The sequence below is a fragment of the Papaver somniferum genome, chromosome 2 (genome assembly GCF_003573695.1).
Source record: "Papaver somniferum cultivar HN1 chromosome 2, ASM357369v1, whole genome shotgun sequence".
Taxonomy (NCBI): Eukaryota; Viridiplantae; Streptophyta; class Magnoliopsida; order Ranunculales; family Papaveraceae; genus Papaver; species Papaver somniferum.
In genome coordinates, this window is record NC_039359.1 from 148603477 (window position 1) to 148613180 (window position 9704).

Below are 9704 nucleotides of genomic sequence, written 5' to 3' on the forward strand. Positions count from 1 at the left end.
CAAAGTTGAAGACTTATAAACAAATTTGTCTCTCACAAATATGTCTATTCTTTATTCGGTTTTTGTTCCGTCTTTTGATAGAAATCAAGGTGAACAGTAATCAATTGATAATCCGGTCTTATATTCTCGAAGAACATCCTGGAAATATCAATCACCTCACAATAACCCAACTGATTAACAGAAAAAGTTATTTCGGAATCACAAGAGTCTGAGACGAAGAACTGTTTTGATTACTTTTTATATCTTACCTATCGGAGATAAATCTCGTGTGAATATTAGAGAAGATAAAACTCAATGCGATAGAACAAGTAAGAACAGAATACGCAACTACATAGAAAATAGTTGGATCTGGATTCACGAATCCCAAATGAAGTCTTCAAGTCGGTAACCTATAATGGTTTTGGAAAAACCTATGTTAAAGGAGAATCGACTCTAGTTTGCAACTAGGACACAGGAAAGTGCCGATATTAGGTTTTCCAGTTGCTAGAGCTCTCACTTATATAATCTTTCAAATCAGAGTTGCTTACAATCAATGCTAAGATAGCTTAGTAACAAAGCATTCAATATTCACCGTTAGATGAAATCTCGACTTAAGATTCAAGTTAAGTCTGCTTAAAAAAATATAGCAATCAATCTCCACCATTAGATGGTCTTAGCTTGTTACACATACCTTCATTTAGATATGGGTAACCGTACCTAAACGTGTACATTGAGTTGGCTCAATAACATTTAACCGAAGTTAGCCATATGAACACTTTTGTCTTAACCATATTCATCTAACACTTCTACACCAAATATGATGATCAATCAATCATGAAAGATGATCAAATGAATCTAATTGAGTTTCAAATAGAGTTGTTCAATTGTTCACCATCTCATAGAAATATATATGAACAAATTGAAACAAAATCAGATTGATCCGTAATCGTACAAAGTAATTATACAAGAATGAATGTATGAAAATTAAGCCACGGTTTGCAAAGATTGCATTCTTTAATTTATAAATATTTTAGTTCATGAATATTAGAATCATACATAACCGATTTTAGAACTTAACCACTGTGTTCGCAAACCAGGTACGCGTACAACAGCTCCGGACCTTGGCCTGTCAAGTCGTTTGCAAACCCGGTTCGCAAACAACCGTCCTAGACCTAACTCCTGTATAACCGTTCGCATATTAGGTACGCAAACAAGGTTCCCGGACCTTCACATGTAAAACCGTTCGCATACTAGGTACGCAAACAAGGTTCCCGGACCTGAATTATACCAATACAATTCGTACACTAGGTATGCATACCGTGTTGTATCCAGACATGAGTAATTTTTCTAGACTCTCATTTCAATCATTGAAACATCCTTAGAAGACAACAATGATAAATCTCATACATACCATTAGCTTCAAGTAATTTTCAAGTGATCGAATCATCAATACGAAACTTCCCAAGTTAACATCAAATGACAGTCTCACACAAATCATATAAGATGTTCAAGGTAATTTTCGCATGATCATCTTTTGACTTAATATTTAGTTTCCAACAAATAACTGGTTTCCAACTAAACTTGTCAAGAATATGATGAACATAGTTAAAGCAAAAAGCTTCCAACACATATTTTGAGAAATAGATAAGCGAGATAAACTCAGATTGAAATATCAAATGTGTAAAATATAAAAGGTTATATATCTATAGACTTAGTCTCATTAGGAGATATAATAGAATAGACTTCTGAGTGATAGATAAGTTTTAGTCTTTACATACCTTTTGTTGATGAACTTCCTCCAAGTTCTCCTCAGTAGATCTTCTTCTTCAATCGATGAATGTCGTGAAGTCTAAATCTCAACTAGACATTCTATCCTAATCCAAGACATAGCTATACGTAGACTAGAAATCAAAAATTATAGTTTTGATCAACTAAGCTTGACAAACAAGCTTGAGATAGCAACACTTACGAGTTCGACTGAGCAGTGCTCTAACACTTAATCATGTGTGTTCTCTAATTATCGACTCGAAAGCATCCAAGTCTTTGCCAGATTCTTAGCTACCTACATGTAACAAACTCAAGTTCTCTAATTACCATGACAAATATGAATTCCAAAATTCAGACACTCTCGAGAAAAATGATTCAACGAGAATTTTGATTTGGTGTGTATCATGCTACGCACTGGGCATATATTAACGATAGTGAAAATTGGTATATATAGCTCGTCTGCGCACCGGGTTCGATGAGAAGTTTTGATTTGACCGTCGCAATGCATTAAAGCTGATTGCATCTCTAAAAATGACTTAGATTCAGAACCCATAAACTCCATCCCAGTTCCTAGAGCCATTATGAAGAAGCACGACCATGACATGCTAAATTCTATGAACCAAGTTGCTTCAAAAAAACAAACTGTGAACTAAGTTCCCTTCAAACACAACACCCAAGCCTTCAATGCCTCAATTTTTTTTTCATTTTTATCTCATTTGAATGTTGCTGGAAGATTGACACTTTGACTCTGCAAAAGAATGCAAATAAAACAAAAGATCGTGACATTATGCAATGCTAATGCATCTGTAACTATGCTTGCCAATCTGTTTAAAATTTGGAAAATGACCAAGCAAAAATTATAGCATCTAACAAAAGAACTTAATTTCAACATATTCTGTATCCATAACAACAATTACGATCTTATACAATTCTCAAATACTACAGCTACTCCATTATTGTTCTCACTGCATCTTGTTACATTCGCATCTCATGTCCAAAAAACAAACTTCTCAAATTCTTAGATACTCACATAAGGATGTTCAGTGGATGAGTGTAGGATCAAAGACGACGTGGTAAAATTTATCATTAAAGCCGTAGAACTAAAATCCAACTCCGATACCCGCGGTCGTATTCTTCTCACTGCCATGGCTAGGACTTTCAGTTCCTGTAGACGATCGTACCAGTATCAAGATCATTTCTAGTAGCAGGTGTGACAAACTTCTAGTACATATCGCGCTTATGATCTTTACCAAAGGAGCAAAGACCTGTAATACATACAATAACAATGACCAACTTGGAAACAATGCAGTCCCTAGTCATTGTTTCTTAGTCAAGCACTTGTAGCTTTCCATAAATGTCATCTACTCTATTATACCAATAAACTAATTTTTCATACTATTTGAAGATCACTGCATTCATAACAAAAAAAAAAAGTTGTTTAAATTTACAACAAATGCCAATTTCCTGTATGCCGAAGAGCTTCATAACTACTTATATGTTCTACATCTCCACTGGTTATATGTTAATTATATCATATTCATTTCAAGACAGTAAATGCATCTCAAGCAAATTAATAGAGCTACCATACTGTAAGGTCTGAAGTTACATTGAAGACAAAGGCAGCTGCACATGCTAAATATATAAAGTGGGCTAGGTGAGTAAAAAAGAAGTACAAATACACCAGCATCATCGTCATATGCGAAGCTACCAGTGAACTATTTAAACACCTCGGTCCTTAAAGTAATCCTTGAATGCCCAGATCAAGACCTGGTACAGGTTTTAAATAAAACCCGTCACTAATCATAACGAACATAAATACATGTTAGGAGCGGTCCATTCTACCTATCTTTGCAATCCTAGACTTGTTAGTCTTATTTAATAATATAGGTGAACTCTTGGCCAGAAAATGGCTAAAAATGATGAAGCATATTCTCAGCTGGAAGTCTCATCTTTGGAAGAAACGTACTACCAAATTTTCAATCAAAGTATACTTTCAAAATTCAAATCAAACTAAAAATAAATTAATTAAAGCAGAAACTCACCAACGGATCAAATGGATGCCCAACTGTCTCCACGGATACAACACCAAGGGATCCCAGAACCTCGAGGAACTGCTTATAAATGCTCTGGTAGCTATTGTTGATCTTCTCCTCTCCTTCAGTCTCTGCCTTAATTTGAGATTTAGCTCTCTCAAAATTATCCATGACAGACAAAAAACTCTTGACCACCTCCCCTTGTACATTTGTCACAAGTGATAGTCGTTCTCTCTCTGTTCTCTTCCTGAAATTATCAAAATCTGCACCAATTCTAAGAGTCCGGTCCTTCATAGAAGGAAGTTCTTCAGTCAAGGTTTTCACTTCATTTGCAAGAGACACTTCCTCTACTTCAATGGATTGGAGGAAAGCTTATATTTCAGAAACCGTAGACTCATCATTGTTTGCCAGAGCTTCTTTATATGACTGCAGTGATGCCATGATGACTAAGGTTGATTTTTCTTCAGCATCATCAATTAACTCTTCCAAGGGAGCATCATCCTCACCATCTTCCTGTTCAAATAGAGTTTATTTTAAACAAAGAAGCAAAACTCAAATAAAGACCATGCAGTGGATGAGAACACTGTCCTGAGCTGTCAAAATTCTAACCACTTACATCACAATGGCCTAGATCATTATGCGAAAATAAAAACACAAGCATATTAACATTACTAACTTCACGAATCATACTTCATAAATTAAACAAACATACCTAACTCAAAACCTGATTAGTACCTCCAATAAACTATCAACAATATATCAGAAAGATATTCAAGATTATATATTAATCCCCATTGCTATCTATCACACGAAATGCCTCATTCTGATTATATAAAAACCATTCTTGCTACGAAATGAAACTACCCTCCTAACTCATAAGCTAGTTTTCTTCTAGTACAAATAAAATTAATTGATCATTCATACTCGCATTCAATACTACCTTATGTAATTTCCATGTAATGGCAAATACCTACAGGTAACATACACACTCAGTATCCCCGAGCAAAGATACATAATACAACATTGATAGTCTAATTAAAATGCTAAAGTTTCTTTCTTTTTGATGTCCCTGGTGTTAGTTTTGTTTATCATCCTTTAATCTCTAAGTTTAGAATACTTACAACTGTAGGGAATTGGGATACAGTGGAGGAAAACAAAAGGTGTGAAATCCATGAATTGGGCTTATTACACAATTCTAAGGACACTAATTTTTAACATAAGAACCCACCAGTGAATAAATCATTTAAACGAAGTTCTTCTATTATTAACCTTCAGAAAAAGTAAAAAACTAAACTGAGACAAAATCAGTCCACAATTCTGTAACTATACCTGTGTCTCAGCTTCTTCTTCTTCTACCTCAGTGGTTTCCATAACCTCTTCATGGGCAGCAAAGGGGATGAATTTTGAAACCCCAAGTGTTGAATTATTAGAATTACAGAAGAGATTGGAAAGTTTTAATTGAGACCCAACCTTTGTTGTCCTATTTCTGAAAGAGAGGGAGGAGACAGGTTTAACGGTTTCCAATGGTGTTTTGCTTAGGCTTGTTGGAGTATGAAGAAACGTTGAGGTACAGCCGAAATTAATAATAGAATCAATTGTTCAAAGCTGGCCACTCCTATCTCAGCATGTTCTTGCACAAAAACATGTAAAGCACAGGGGTTTTACCAAACATAGATCTCCGGTATAACACTTCTGGTTCGTGGAGTTGTAAGCACCACTTAGTAAACCCGTACACTGCGAAAGACCGGAACCAAGAATTTCTGTAAAGCGAAAAATACAAAGAAGAACTTAGCACCGAAATATAACTGAACCTACAATAATGAATATAGAATAGTTCACAATTTCACAATAATAGATGTAAAAAAGACAGATAGCCATAACCATTCAGCAATATATAATTCTTGAAACTTGAATTTCAAATCAAAAACATTTGGTGGTTGAATCTGGGTAGGCACAACGTGTGTATTAACTAAAAATCAGGGTTATCCAGCATCATAATTACTCAAGCAAATTTTATCAATTTCCAAAATTGCATCAAACTTCACCCAAGGATCGTATCTATCCAGAATTACTCAAAAGAATTGCGGGCTTTACAAAGAGTAAGAAAATACTATAGATAATGATGCAACAATATCCAGAATTTTATTAGTGTAACATTTAATAAACATGTCACCAAAAAGTAAGCCCAACAAATCAAAACTATTGGGGACAGTAAATGCTATGAAGATAGTAAAAGCTCACCAATGAAGATATCATCAAAGCTCTTTTGATTGCTGCCAAGTCTAAATCCAGGGAACCCAATGAGTCCATCAATACCACTCCCTTCAGTCTAATTTTCTGAGTCATTTTTCATTTTTCAAATACCCATATATTACTTATCACTCTCCCGACAACTACTTCTGTCCGTGAACAATTAAGAAGCTAGGATTAGCAGTAGTAACCATGATAAATGTCACCAGCCAAAAATGTGTCTTCTACTGATAAGAAGATGAATCAAAGAATACACAAATGAAATGGTTTCATTCTACACTCAATACGAAAAAGTATCCTGTTGCAAAAGAGAGCTAAATAAGTAGATTAACAAAACTTGCAGAATCATTGTATAATTCAGTTACGATAAAAGCATAAGAAACAATATTACCTTTTAATTGCACCAACCGTCTTCATCAGGCCATGAAAAAAAGAACTACAAAATCGAAGAAAAGGAACATAATTAGCAAAACTTGCAGTAGAATGAACAGAATAAAGAAATGATAAAAGATCATAACCTACAACAAAAGATCGTTTGTAAAACAATAAGTAAAAGAAGAATTTAAAAATAGGCGCGATTTTGATTAGGGTTGTGAAGATTCCGGAAGGAGAAAAATAAATACCCTAAACACAAATCAAAGAAATTGATGAATGAGAATAGCGTTAGGAATGCAGGGTTTTGCTCCTAGGAGCATATTGTTATCGTTAATAAAAGAGACGAAGAATCAACAGTAGACAAAGATTTAATTGAAACCCTAAACACAAAACTTGGTTCATATTACCTTGGTCTCGATGGGATTTCTTCTTTCTACAAAAACTCAACCGTGAATCAACGTTAATCTCTGTAACAAATAAAACGAAAGAGTTAGTTAATCATATTACGGTTCTGAAATCAGAGAATAGGGTTGTACAGATATGGGTATGTTTGATATGGATATACAGATCACAAAGCCCTAATAAAAAAGTGAACCCTAATAACATCAATCAAAATAGAGATGATGACAACGAAAACCTAATCAAACGGGATTAAAACATATCCTAGGGTTTGTTTCTAGGGTTCGTTGTTGTTGTTTTTTTTTTTTAATGTTTTACGAACGAAACAGGAAAGAATTTGGTATGGTTTTTTTTCGGGTTTTATATTTTGTGCCCGAAATTTGTATGTGATTTCTCTTTTTTCTCTTATTTGAGGAGAAGTTAAATGAAGCAATTCTGTGTGAGGGTGACGGTTCAGGGTTCACCGTGGAGTGCAAGGAGCGTAGGATTTTAATTTTAAAGGAGTTAGATTGAGCTTTGAATCGTAAAGAACTTACCTCTCAGGCATTTAATCGAAAATTTGCTGTGTATTCTGCTGACTAATGATGGACAAAGTTCTTGCTGCATTTTGAAGATCACAAATCATCTCCTTCCCTGCGACAATACACATTCACACAAACCCATTCATTTCAGGGCTCAAAATCTCTTCTTTAATTCACTCCGTTCATCACCAAAGATCAACAGTAACAGATCAGTTTCTTTCCTGTATTTTCTCATGTTTCCGAGTCTAAAAACAACTCGGTCTGTAACAATCTCTGCACCACTGATTCCCTTTTCTTTCTCTATCAACGAATCCAACTCAACCCTGTAAAACAATCCACACAAATTCGATGACAGCTGCTTCATATTTCAGCTGAAATTGAGCTCAGTTCATCTCCAAACTCGAGCTGCAAAACCACCAAAGCACAACATCTTCTCCTTCTTCTTGTTGCTGTTGAATTCCTCTCATAAACCCAAACTATCATTCACAAAATCAGGTCAGCAACATTTGGTTGTCTTCCTCTTTCTCGGCCTTGAAATCTGTTGAAAACATCACCACAATCCAGGATCCAGACAGCTCTTTCCTTGCTCAAACCTTCACCCAGACTGTACATTTGACCAGCCTTTCCTTGTTGGCTTCCCTGACAAACACCGATCAAACCCATAGCCGTGAACAAGAGCAGAAAAAAAAGCTCTATTACGAGTACGACTTGAGCTGATGAGGATTCGATCTGCTTCACTGGTTGCCATACTGGTTTCTAAAGAAACCTAATTTCCTATCCTTCTGAAACGCACATGCCAGCAGTAGTAGCACACAAGTGCAATCCCCAGGCTTGATAGACTGCCTAGCCCATGTAGGTTCACAACACGATCTTCAAGCCCAACTGCTTGTAGTCCACCTAGCTCATGACTCAATTGGCCTGAGTTGTGAGTTCATAGTTGTCGAGAATCAGCAACACCTCCAGATAGGGCTGGCAATGGATAAATATCCGCCGGATATTGGCCATACCGATAAGGTTAAGGTTAAGGGTTATCGGATATCCGATATCCGATAACATCCGACGGATATCAAAAATCCAATTCGATAAGGTTAAGGTTAACCTATCGGATATCGGATTTTTATCCGTTAATATCCGGTTTTGTTGGACAGAAGCAAAAGCTGAAATTTTAACGGAATTTTCAAGTGTTTCACTTAACTGAAAGGCAGAAAATCCACACAAACACTACTCCAGTGTCTCAGTCACATCACACATGAAAAAAAAAAACTACAAACACCCAACCAAACAGTCTGCAAACTAAAGTACACAACAGCAAAAAAGAAAAAACCATGTCTTCTTGTAATGTCAAACAACTTGCTACTGATGATCTTCCTTGGCTGCCTGGTTACATGTTGCATCAACTTCAGTCGATGACTTCCATATCTGCATTCACAAACAATCAATTAGAAAAGAAAAAACAAATAGTCTTAAACATGAGAGACATCTTGTACATTGTAACACCAAAAACTGAATTCAAAGCAGTGTATATTTAGGTTCTCATATTATTGGTTGTTCCAGTACTGGTCTCTGCGGAGTGTTCATGTGACAGAAATGGGGAAAAACGAAACAAAAGAGAAGCTCTGAAATACAAATTAACAGCAATAGCATCAATATTAGTAGCAAGTGGAATTGGTGTTTGTATACGAATTCTGTTAAAAGAGTATAAGCATTAAGACATGTTTGTCCATACTCATGCTACTCATGGTCATGCTCATGGTTATGCTTTCCTTGGTTGTTGCAGAAAATAAAAGATTCAATTGTTGTTCGATCAGCTAATGGTACATGATGCATCACAGAAAAGCAAAGGAAAAGAACTAAGCAAAGGAAAAGAAGATTTACCTGCATCAAAGGAGCCTGGCAGCCAATCACTTAAGCATAGAAGTGCTTGGATTAATTCTGGACTTAATGAAGCTCTGTGTGTTGTTAGAACCCTTCCACCATCGCTGAACATGGACTCTGATGCTACACTGGTCACCGGAACAGCCAACACATCCCTTGCTATCTTTGATAGAATTGGGTACTTAGAGACACTTAGCTTCCACCAACTCAATATATCAAAATTGTATTCATCTTGGGGTGACACGGTTGGAAGAATTGGTTCTTCTAAGTACGTCTCTAACTCATATTTTTGAACATCATATTCATCATTTTCCAACAGAAAAGTAGCATAATCTGGGTTAGTTGTACCTGGGCCTCTTACATCCATGCGAGAGACAGAGTTTCTAAAGAAAGCAGGAGCTGAAGTGTTGTTTTGAGATTCATATGCCTTGAAAATTTTGGTCAAGTCTATTCTGAACTTCTCATACTCAACTGATGCACGTTCATTATCCCCAAAAATTATCTT

General features: G+C 35.9%; 1 long non-coding RNA gene across 5 annotated transcripts; it reads right to left on the bottom strand.

The window, feature by feature from the left end:
* Positions 1–2613: 2613 nt before the first annotated feature.
* On the bottom strand, positions 2614–8036 carry LOC113349409. Of its 5 annotated transcripts, none has more exons than XR_003360135.1 (7): positions 6812–7291; positions 6421–6465; positions 6021–6327; positions 5109–5539; positions 3789–4292; positions 3455–3513; positions 2614–3011 (listed from the first exon to the last, which is right to left on the bottom strand). It is a non-coding gene; the product is annotated as an uncharacterized LOC113349409 (long non-coding RNA). The 5 variants fall into 5 exon arrangements; XR_003360134.1 differs by lacking the exon at positions 3455–3513 and adding an exon at positions 7340–8036 and having other exon boundaries at positions 2616–3011; positions 6812–6871; XR_003360137.1 differs by lacking the exon at positions 3455–3513 and adding an exon at positions 7340–8036 and having other exon boundaries at positions 2617–3011; positions 6021–6178; positions 6812–6871.
* Between the last annotated feature and the right edge of the window lie 1668 nt (positions 8037–9704).